The sequence below is a fragment of the Sus scrofa genome, chromosome 12, assembly GCF_000003025.6.
Source record: "Sus scrofa isolate TJ Tabasco breed Duroc chromosome 12, Sscrofa11.1, whole genome shotgun sequence".
Taxonomy (NCBI): Eukaryota; Metazoa; Chordata; class Mammalia; order Artiodactyla; family Suidae; genus Sus; species Sus scrofa.
Window position 1 is genome coordinate 53,281,708 of NC_010454.4, and position 10,654 is coordinate 53,292,361.

Here is a 10,654-nt window from a genome sequence, read left to right on the forward strand (position 1 = left end):
CAGCAACTCGGGATCCGAGCCGCGTCTGCAACCTACACCACAGCTCACGGCAATGCCGGATCCTTAACCCACTGAGCCAGGCCAGGGATCAAACCCTCAACCTCATGGTTCCTAGTTGGATTCGTTAACCACTGAGCCACGACGGGAACTCCATCATAGGCATTCTTTAATTTTGTTTTGTTTTACCTCGTTCTGACTCAACATTCGTTAAGGCCAAAAATGTCCCCTTGAATTCACCTGATTTCCATCTCCCTCTCAAATTGCAAGTAGCAGAGCTTTGGTTTTTCAGTTTCACTAATTTTTATAAAACAATGTAGAGAGGTGCAATATATATTTGATAACTGCACAGACACAGCTATTGAAATAAATAGAACAATGCTGCAGAAAGGGCCACACTGTTCAGCAAGCAGCACTGAACTGTTCATTTTTTTTTGGCTGTGCCCATGGCATGTGGAAGTTCCCAAGCTAGGCATCGAACCCGATATGGAGATTCAGTGTAACTCAGAATGATTCAGAGATATATAGCTGTCTAAGCTAACCGAAGGAGTTTCTGGAAAAGAAACTGCATGCCCTGAGGAATTAAAGAGAGAATTAAACCAAGTAAAACATAGTCCTTGGGAAGGACTGATTAACCAGAAGCTCTGGGCACAGGAATCAGTGGACATTCTCTCAGGCACCGCCTTCAGAAAGATGAAGCTCCTACCAGGCTTGTCCTCTAGGTATTTGCCCCAATATTCAAATTCCAGGAGTTCCCGTCACGGCACAGCAGAAACGAATCCAACTGGGAACCATGAGGTTTTCGGGTTTGATCCCTGGCCTCTCTCAGTGGGTTAAGGATCCAGTGTTGCCGTGAGCTGTGGTGTAGGTTGCAGTCGTGGCTTAGATCTTGTGTTGCTGTGGCTGTGGTGTAGGCCGGCAGCTACAGCTCTGATTCGACAACTAGCCTGGGAACCTCCGTATGCCTCTGTCACAGACGCCCCTTGGAGCCCGCATTGCTGTGGCCTCAACAGCAGCTACAGCTCCGATTCAACCCCTAGCCTGGGAACTTCCTTATGCTGAGGTGTGGCCCTAAAAAGCAAAAAAAAAAAAAAAAAAAAAAAAAAAAAAGAAAGAAAATTTTTTAGAAAGAAAGTACTAATGGAAACTCCCATATTTTCATAAAGAACTGTTTATAATGATATTCTATGCAGTATTATTTATAATAGGAAAACTTTAGAATTTTAAATGCCCATCAGAAAGAAAATGTTAAATTAGGAAACAGCCTTACTAAGCAAATATAGCTGGTAGTAAAGCCAATCCTTAAATGCGGACATGGAAAAAAAATCCATGATTTATTGTTACGTAGGTGGAAAACTAGTCACACAATGACTAGCTTGGTATGACTCCTCCTGTGATTTTAAAAAAAAAAAAGGGAGTGGGATTGTACAGCAAGGCCGCCATGAGGCATATGGAGTTTCTGGACCAGGCATCAGATCCAAGCCACAGTTGCGACATACAACCTAGGCCACAGCTGTGGCAGCTCCTACTACTTAGGTGACCTAGACCATAGCTGTGGCAACGCTGAGGCCTCAACCCACTATGATGGCCAGGAGTGGGGACTTTAAAATTGAGACACAGGAGTTCCCATCATGGTGCGGCAGAAACAAATCTGACTAGAAACCATGAGATTGCAGGTTCGATCCCTGGCCTTGCTCAGTGGGTTAAGGATCCGCCGTTGCCATGAACTGTGATATAGGTTGCAGATGCTGCTTGGATCTGGCGTTGCTGTGGCGGTGGTGTCGGCCGGCAGCAACAGCTCAGATTAGACCCCTAGCCTGGGACTCTCCAGATACCATGGGTTCGGCCTTTAAAAAGCAAATAAAATAAAATTGAGACAGAGAAATTTCCACTGTAGCTTAGCAGGTTAAGGACCCGATATTGTCTCTGTGAGGATGCAGGTTCACTCCCTGGCCATAGGCCTCAGCTGCAATGCTGATTGGACCCCTTGTCAAGTGCCCCAGGTGCAGACTTAAAAAAAAAAAAAAAAAATGGAGTTCCTGTTATGGCTCAGTGGTAATGAACCTGACCAGTAACCATGAGGATGCAGGTTCAATCCCCGCCCTGCTCAGTGGGGTAGGGAGCTGGTGTTGCCAAGAGATTTGGCATTGGTTGCAGATGTGGCTCAAATCTGTCATCACTGTGGCTTCAGCATAGGCTGGCAGCTGCAGCTCCAATTTCCCTCAGCCTGGGAACCTCCATATGCCACAGGCAAGGAAAAAAAAAAAAATTGTGAGAGAGGAATCTCAGAAAAAGATCTATTCGATTGCCTGTTTATACTTACAGGAACAGCCTTGTTAAAAAAATAACCCAAAACTGATCAAAAGGACAGCAGCCTGCCCTTTTAAGGATATCTTGTTTTCTAGAAGAATATATCATTGCTTGACTTTGCTCCCTATTGGGGTTTTTTCGGTTTGGTTTTTTTGTTGTTGTTGTTTTGTTTTTTGTTTGGTTTGGTTTGGTCTTTTTAGGGCCACTCCCGTGGCATATGGAGGTTCCCAGGCTAGGGGTCAAATTGTGCCGGCCTACGCCTCAGCCACAGCAGGCGAGATCCAAGCTGCGTCTGCGACCTACACCCCAGCTTGTGGCAATGCGGGATCCTTAACCCACTGAGTGAGGCCAGGGATCGAACCTGCGTCCTCATGGAGACTAGTCGGATTTGTTTCCACTTTCTGCGCCCCATCTTTATGCGTCCCTGCTCTCCTCTATCCACTCTAGAAGTCCCGGGCGCCTTGGCTCACCTTCCAGGGCGGATGGGGAACAGATCACGTCCCTGAGGATTGGGCCGCAGGCAGAAATGGAGAGAGAGCCGGGCTGGTGGGAGAGGGCAAGGGGTGGGAGAGGGCAAGGGGTGATTTACAGTGACATCCACTCCAGCGCAGCGTGGACAGGGCGGAGGCCAAGAGAAGGCGGGGCGCTCACCGGGAAGGGCGCTCACCGGGAAGGGCGGAGTCACTGGGAGGGGGCGGGGTCACTGGGAGGGGGCGGAGTCACCTGGAGGAGCCAAAAGCAGACCCCGGTGCGGGGAGTTAGAAGCCAGCTCAGGATACAGCGAGAGGAGCCGAGCTGAGACTGCAGGTTCGGGGTGAGAGCCTGGGTGGCTGGGAGGTGCTGGGCGAGTCGCGGGGTCGCGCAGCGCCCGGGGCGGGGGCGCGGCGCCTGTCAGGGCCCAGGCCACCCGGACCCCACCTGGCGCACGCAGGTCCCTGCAGAACCGCTGGCCACACCGCCCCCAAGGCTCTCAATCCCGCATCCAGCCAGCCCTACCTCCTCTCCTGCTGCACCTCGCACTCCTGACGGCAGTCATGGGCAAGTGCTGGGTGCTTGTGGCCACTGGCACCTTCTTGGGCTCCGGGACTTGGGATAACGTGTCAGTGAGCCAAGTGGGACCCTCGGGCAAGAGCCCCGCCCTGCAGCTGGACAACTTCGGGAAGGACTTCCGCCGGGGCCTCCTCCCAACCCCCCACGAGCCTTCTCCCTCTCTCCTCCCCCAGGAAAAGGACTTCGAGGTGACACTCCCCCGGGACGTGGGCCCTGTGCTGCTGCTGCGCGTGCACAAGGCGCTCCTCGAGCTGCCCCTTCCACTTGGGCCCCGGATCCCAGACGCCTGGTTCTGCCGCTGGTTGCAGCTCACACCGCCCCGGGGCGCCCCCCTCCTCTTCCCCTGCTAGCAGTGGTTGGAGGGTGCGGGGGAGCTTGGTTTTGCGGGAGGGGACAGGTGAGGGGCGGGGGGGACAGTCTGGATGGAAGCTAGCGTGGTCGAGGAGGAGGGCCGGGGAGGGAGGCCAGTGGTGCACTGGCGTGGCCACTGAGTGGGAGGGAGGCAGAAGAGGGGAGACCACCTTAGAGTGACAGCAGGTGCACCAGAAGGAGGCAGAAGCATGGTTGGGAGAAATTAGACTTATTGATTGGACCTGATGGAAGGAGAGGTTCCCATGAGAGCATCAGGTGTAATGAGTGGAGGAGGGAGGGGCTGGTGGGAAAAGACCGGGGCTGTGAAGCAGAGGCGGAGAGGCAGGCAACCAGGGCCCCTCAGAGGAGAGGAGTGGAAATGGCCAGCACCCCGCTTCTCTTCTAGCTCTGCTCTTTGACCCCCCCACTGGCACTGGCTCTTGAGCAAGGGTCAGTGACTGGGAGGGAGCAGGTGGTTTGCTGAGACTGGGTCTGCCTGGGGTGGGAGCAGGAGCAGAAGCAGGAGCAGCGGCTTCTCCAATCCATCAGGAAAGAGGTAAAACAGACCAAGGGGCCAGCTGATGCTCCAGCGCAGCGATGTCCCACCCCAGGTCTGAGGAGAGGAGGGGGAGAGGCTGGGGTGCTGAGGGTTGAGGCCAGGCCCCCCTCTCACTCCTTCCCTCCCGCAGCCAAAGTCATCTGGCAGGACAGCCACCCTCTGCTCTGTGCCCAGCGCCAGGCAGAGATTAAGGAGAGGCAGCAGAAATACCAGTGAGCAGCTCAGGAGGACTTGGGGCGGGCACCCCCCTAGAATCCCGACTTCTTAGTTTTCTGGCAGCAAAGGGGCTCCCTTGCTCCTGCTTGCTGACCAAGAACAGTGCACGTGTGAGGAGCCCCAAGGTGAGGGAGAGCCCTCTCTCCTAAGCATCCAGTCCCAGAGCTCCCCCTGCACAACCAGTCTTGGGAGCCCAGCTCCTGTTCCCCTTTCCAGTCCTGAAGGGTGTGGTCCAGCCACTAGCGCCTCACCCCTGTCTCCATCGCTGCCCTTTACAGGTGGAGTAAGTATTTCCCTGGGATACCCCACTGCCCGGATGCTGAAAACCTCAAGGAGCTTGACCCCAACCTGCGCTACTCCATCACCAAAGAAATCACCCAGAACATCCATTTCATCTCCCCGTGAGCCAGCCTGCCCCACCCAACACCTCCCTAACTGCACCCCGCCTTCTCCCCAGGCCATCCCACTCTGTCTTTCTGCAGGAACATTGCTCCGAAGCTGAAGGGGCTGCTGGACACCCAGCGGCCCTGGAGGAGCCTGGACGAGATCCAACGTGGCGTCATCTCCCCCAGATCACCCGTGTCAGGTCTGGGATGTGAGGGCTGCCCTAGGACTTGCAGGACTAAGAAACAGGGAGCTAGAGACAGAACATTCTGGAGACCACAGACCTCATCCTGCACTGCTGCCTGATCCCTCCCCCCTGTTCCTCATGGAACCTCCTTTGTGCCCTGAGAAGGCACACTTTTTGTCACCTGGGGGGAGGTTGGCCTCTGTGTGGGAATGACAGGTGGCAGCGGCTGAAGGAGCCCCAGAGGATGCCTGTCCCAAATGTCCTCCCTCAGGATGGGTTAAGGTTCACTGTCCTCAGAGCCATTCTCGCTCATCAGGGCTTGAGCAAGAAAGGCCAGGAAGTAAGTTCTAAGAATTCCACTTTAGGAGTTCCCTCGTGGCCTAGCAGTTAAGGATTGTCACTGCTGTGGCTTGGGTTCAGTCCCTGGCCCAGGAACTTTCATATGCCTTGGGCACAGCAGAAAAAAAAAAAAAAAAAAAAAAACCAAAAACCAGAACAAAAGCAAGAACTCCACTTCTATGTCAAGGCAAGTATGTACTCTTCCAAGCCAAAGGCTCCATCTGCGGCATCTTTGAAAGCCTACCGCCTCTGTCCTGTGGGTCTGTTTGCTGGTCACCCCCTCCCCTGACTTCATACCTACATCTTCAAACTGTCCCCAACACTGGGTTGTTCTGAACCACTGGAAACACCTGTCCTGTGAATATCCTCAGCAATTGGGGGGGGGGAAATGGAAGCAGAAAAATTTTTTCCTTTCAGAAATGCAGGCTTGAAAACCAAACTAAGTCAAAGGATTCAGGGATTCCCACTTGCCAATATCCTAGCCCCCACCCCCCAGACACACTGTGGGTCCAACCATTCCTTCTGACCTACGTTTAAAACTGTGTATGTTGAACCCCAGTCCAAAACCACTAGCACTGGTGCCATACCCCGGGAGTGATGAAAACTCTCTCTCTGAAAGATCGTTCTAGTTGAACAAATTATCCAGACACTTCCTTAGCAAAGGTGCAAAAGAACAGGACATGGCCTTGGTGAGTGAGAAGGACCCTAGTAGTTCAGAGGCCAAGAAGGATGGGCTCTGCTGGTACCAAGCAACCCTCACTCTTCTGATCTTCTCACATGCACTGTGCACATACCAGAGCACCAGAAGCATCCCCCCAAATGGGTGGGGCTCAGGGAGTCCGCTCCGGGTCAAATTCTTTTTTTTTTTCTTTTTTTTTTTTCAGGAGCACATCCAGGGCATAAAGAAGTTCCCAGGCTAGGGGTCGAATCGGAGCTGCTACCAGCCTATACCACAGCCACAGCAACGCCAGATCCAAGCCACGTCTGCGACCTACACCGCAGTTCACGGCAATGCCAGCTCCTTAACCCACTGAGCAGGGCCAGGGATCGAACCTGCATCCTCATGGATACTAGCCAGGTTCATTACCACTTAGCCACAAGGGGAATTCCTGAAGCTCAAATTCTGATCCCTTGCTTTCTGAGAAAGTACTCACTAGTAATGCCATTCCCCTTGCTGGTCCAGGAGTGACCATGCTGGGAAGCTGGAGACCTGGGTCCTCAGAGCGGTGGCAGTGCTGGAAGCAGGGGACAGCACCAGGGTGACCTTCCCCCCCCACCCCCCACCCCCCACAGAGTACATACTCGAGCACTGGCAGGAGGACGCCTTCTTCGCCTACCGGTACCTGAACAGCCTCAACCCGGTCCTGATCCGCCGCTGTCACTCTCTCCCAGAGAACTTCCCTGTCTCGGATGCCATGGTGGCTCCTGTGCTGGGACCTGGGACCCGTCTGCAGGCTGAGCTGGAGGTGAGGGGTGCGGGGGTCTGGCCAACCTTCCCTCCCCTCCCAGTGCCTTCAGGAGCCCAGATGCCCCGGCTCCCTGTCTCCTTTGAGCTCTGCTCTTACACCCAGGCCTGGCTGCCTTTTGTCCACTCCCACTGCTTTCCATTCCTCCGAGTTGATGCCTTCTGCTCATCACGGGAGAGGGCCATTGTTCTGTGGGGGCAAAGACTACAGGGCTGAGTGGCAAAGGTTCTTTCCTGGTGCTTCGCCAGGCTCTCTGCATCTGGCAGGACCCACAGCTCCGAAACTCCATTGTCATGGTGACTGAGGATGCCCTCCAGCTGGTCAGGCAAGTTTCCCTCCCTCTCTGGTCTACTGGGACGAGAGGTGCCCCAACCCCAGGAGTGTGCCTCCTGCCTCCCAGGGCACCCTCCACCAGCAGAGCTCCCTCCTCTCGCCATCTGTCCTTGAAGCTTGCACACTAGCCACGGCCCCAGTACCCCTGATACTCAGACAGGGGTCCCTTTCTTTGATACCAGAAGGTGACTCTGGGCTGGAAGGTCCCAGTGGATCCAGGGAATAAATACCAGCAGGTACAGAGTACCTCCCCCTCCCTCCCTGAGCTTCCCAGGACTGCACAGAGCTGTCCCCTCTCTAGCCCTTCTCCCCGACCTCTCCTCCCCCAGAGGGGCTCTCTGTACCTGGTGGACCACGCCATCCTCTCAGGGCTCCACTCCAGCGTCCTTAACGGGCAGCCCCAGTTCATGGCACCCCCCTGACCCTGCTGCACCAGCGCCGTGATGGACCCCTGCTGCCCCTTGGCATCCAGGTCAGCAAGGCAGAGCCCCGGGGTGGGCACAGGGAAGCCCATCATCCGCTCAGGAGGACAGAAAGGTTTGCCCCTCTGGATGCTTCTGTTCCAAGTGTTTTTGTTTTGTCTTTTCTAGGGCCGCACCCACAGCATATGGAGGTACCCAGGCTAGGGGTCTAATTGGAGCTACAGCTGCCGGCCTATGCTACAGACACATCAACACCAGATCCAAGCTGTGTCTGCAACCTACACCACAGCTCATGGCAACGCCGGATCCTTAACCCACTGAGCAGGGCCAGGGATCGAACCCGCAACCTCATGGTTCGTAGTCTGATTCATTTCCACTGCGCCACGACGGGAACTCCCTCCAAGTGTTAAACATCACGAATCGTCTAATCCTACCCAGTTCCTGCCTTACACAACCGGGGACCTGTATGACTTTGCATCGGAACAAGAAACCCTCATCTGGGATCTGCCACATGTGCCAACAAGGTGGCCTTGGATCATTCCACTCTGCTTCCTCTCTTGTTGTACTAGAGGTGATATGATTGGAAACACTCATATGGCACTTAATGTGTGCCTGGCACTGTTCTTGGGACTTCAGCAGCATTAACTCATATCATACTCAGAAAAAGGGATTTTTTTTTTTTAGGGCCACACATGCAGCATGTGGAAATGCCCAGGCTAAGGGTTGAATTGGAGCTACAGCTGCCAGCCTACACCACAGCCACACCTGTGGCTGGATCCTTAACCCACTGAGCGAGGCCAGGGATCAAACCTGCATCCTCTTGGAGACTAGCTAGGTTCATTATGGCTGAGCCACAGTGGGAACTCTGAGAAAGGGATTGTTATCATCAACCTTATTTTACAAAGGAAGCTGAGTCACAGAGAGGTTAATTAACTTTCCTGGGGACGCACAGCTGGTAAGGCAGTTGACCATGTGACTTGGCCCCACCAACATGGTGATGGGCCACACTTTCTGCAGCCAGTTTCTACCTGACACTCCCCCTCCCCTGCGCCCCCTACTTCAGAGCACTCAGATACCTGGCCCAGACGGCCCGTCTTCCTGCCCAGTGACTCAGTTGAGGACTGGCTCCCCCTGCCAAGACCTGGGTGCGGAATTCAGAGTTCCTGGTACACTTAGATGGTCTCGCATCTGCTTCGAACTCAATTTGTGATGGAGGCCTTTTTTGTCTCCTTGCTGCTCTTTTGGGAAACCACTGCGGGAGATGGACCCTACCAGCCCGGTCCCAGCACAGAGGGGCCCAGCACAGGGGCCCAGGAACTCCATATGCCGCCAGGTGACAAAGAAAGGAAGGAGGAAGGAACGAAACAGTCCTTCCCTGTGCCTTGATGAGACACAGAAGACTGGACTTCAGATGCCTGCAGGGCCAGCAAGCAGGAAAGAGGGCGGGCAGAGATTGTGGCCAGTGGACCACTCATGCCTGTTGGGTGACAGTGGCAACCCAGCTACGACTATAGCCAGAGCTTTAGATTTTTTTGAGAGAAAGAGACATTTTCTAATATTTAAATGTTGGCCATTGATTCAACTGGAAAAAGAAACAAAAACCCTTGGCAGCCGATCAGAACACATCTGCAAACCAGCAATGGCTCTCAGGGGCCCCTGGATTGCACCCCCTGGTGGAGACACAAGCCTCCAGGTTTGAAGCTCAGCTGGGCAGTTCATACAATGTGTGGCTGGCCAATTTCCTTCTCTGGCCTCAGTTTCCTCCTTGTTGGGCAGCTGATTTCGGTGGCTTCTTCCAACTCATACCCCTGGGCAGCACAGGCTCCCAACGAGCATTCACCATGTACCCCTGGGTCCCCAACTTTGTGTCCAGCATCGTTGGCCTCTACTACCCGACGACAGTGCCGTGAGCAGGGACTCGGAGCTGCAGGCCTGGTGCGGGGAGATCTTCCAGGAGGGATTTCTGAGCCGCACAAGCTCAGGGGAGGTGACTGTTCCTGCCTGCTCTCGGGCCCCCTCCCCCAAGGGCAGTGGGCCTTGGGTTTCAGCTGCATTCCCTCCACCCCACTGCTATCCAGGGGTCCCTTCCAGCCTGGACAGCTGCGCTGGCCTCCTCGAGTATCTCACCACGGTCATCTTCAACTGCTCAGCTCAGCATGGGGCCGTCAACAGCGGCCAGGTGAGGATGCGTCAGACTTGGGGGGGACAGGGGAGGCAGCGGCGGGGGCGAGGGGGTGCAAGTCAGCTCACAGGAGGAGTGAGCCTAGCAGGAGCTCTGGCAACCCTGTGCTTACTGAGTTGTGGGGGGCGGGGGGGTGTGTGGGGTGGGTCCAGTTTGATTTCAGTGCCTGGATACCCAATGTTCCCACCACCATGCGGCTCCCCCCGCCTACCTCTAAAGGCCGGACAAGCCTGCTGGCCTCACTCCCTGAGGTCAGTGCCACATGCCGCACCCTTGTGCTCTTCCAGGGCTATCAGCGATGAAACCAAGGACATTGTAAGCAAGGCCTAGGCTGGGGATGGGGTGGGGTCCTCAGGTTCCAGGAGAGCAGGTGGGGTGAGGACGGGCTCCTGGATAACAGATTACTTGGAGGGTGCACTTAGCAGCCTGGCTCCTCCGTGAGCAGAGCGTGGAATGGCCTGCTGCCGGGGTGTGGTTAGGTAGCATGGGTTCCTACTTCGCAGAGTTTGGAGTGGTCCGAGTTTTCAAAGGATGATGGCTTGGATGGTCTGGGTTCCTAGGTGGGTGGGGCTGGGGTGGTGATCTTTGTCCATGGATGGATTTCCTGGGGGTCTGATGTCCTCAGTGGTCCCGAGGTAGGGGCACTGCAGATGCACCAGAATCGCCTTGGGTTAAAAGATGAGGCCAGGGCATCCCGCGGTGGGGATCCCAGCCTTCTCTCCTTCTATCCCCAGCGGCGCTTGGGCACCTACCCGGACGAACACTTAACCGAGGAGGCCCCGCAGCGGAGCATCGCCACCTTCCAGAGCCGCCAGGCCCAGGTTTCAAGGGACATCCGGGAGTGGAACCGGGGCCTGG

General features: G+C 55.1%; 1 pseudogene; it reads left to right on the forward strand.

The window, feature by feature from the left end:
- On the forward strand, nt 3,342-10,105 carry LOC100513045 (annotated as a pseudogene).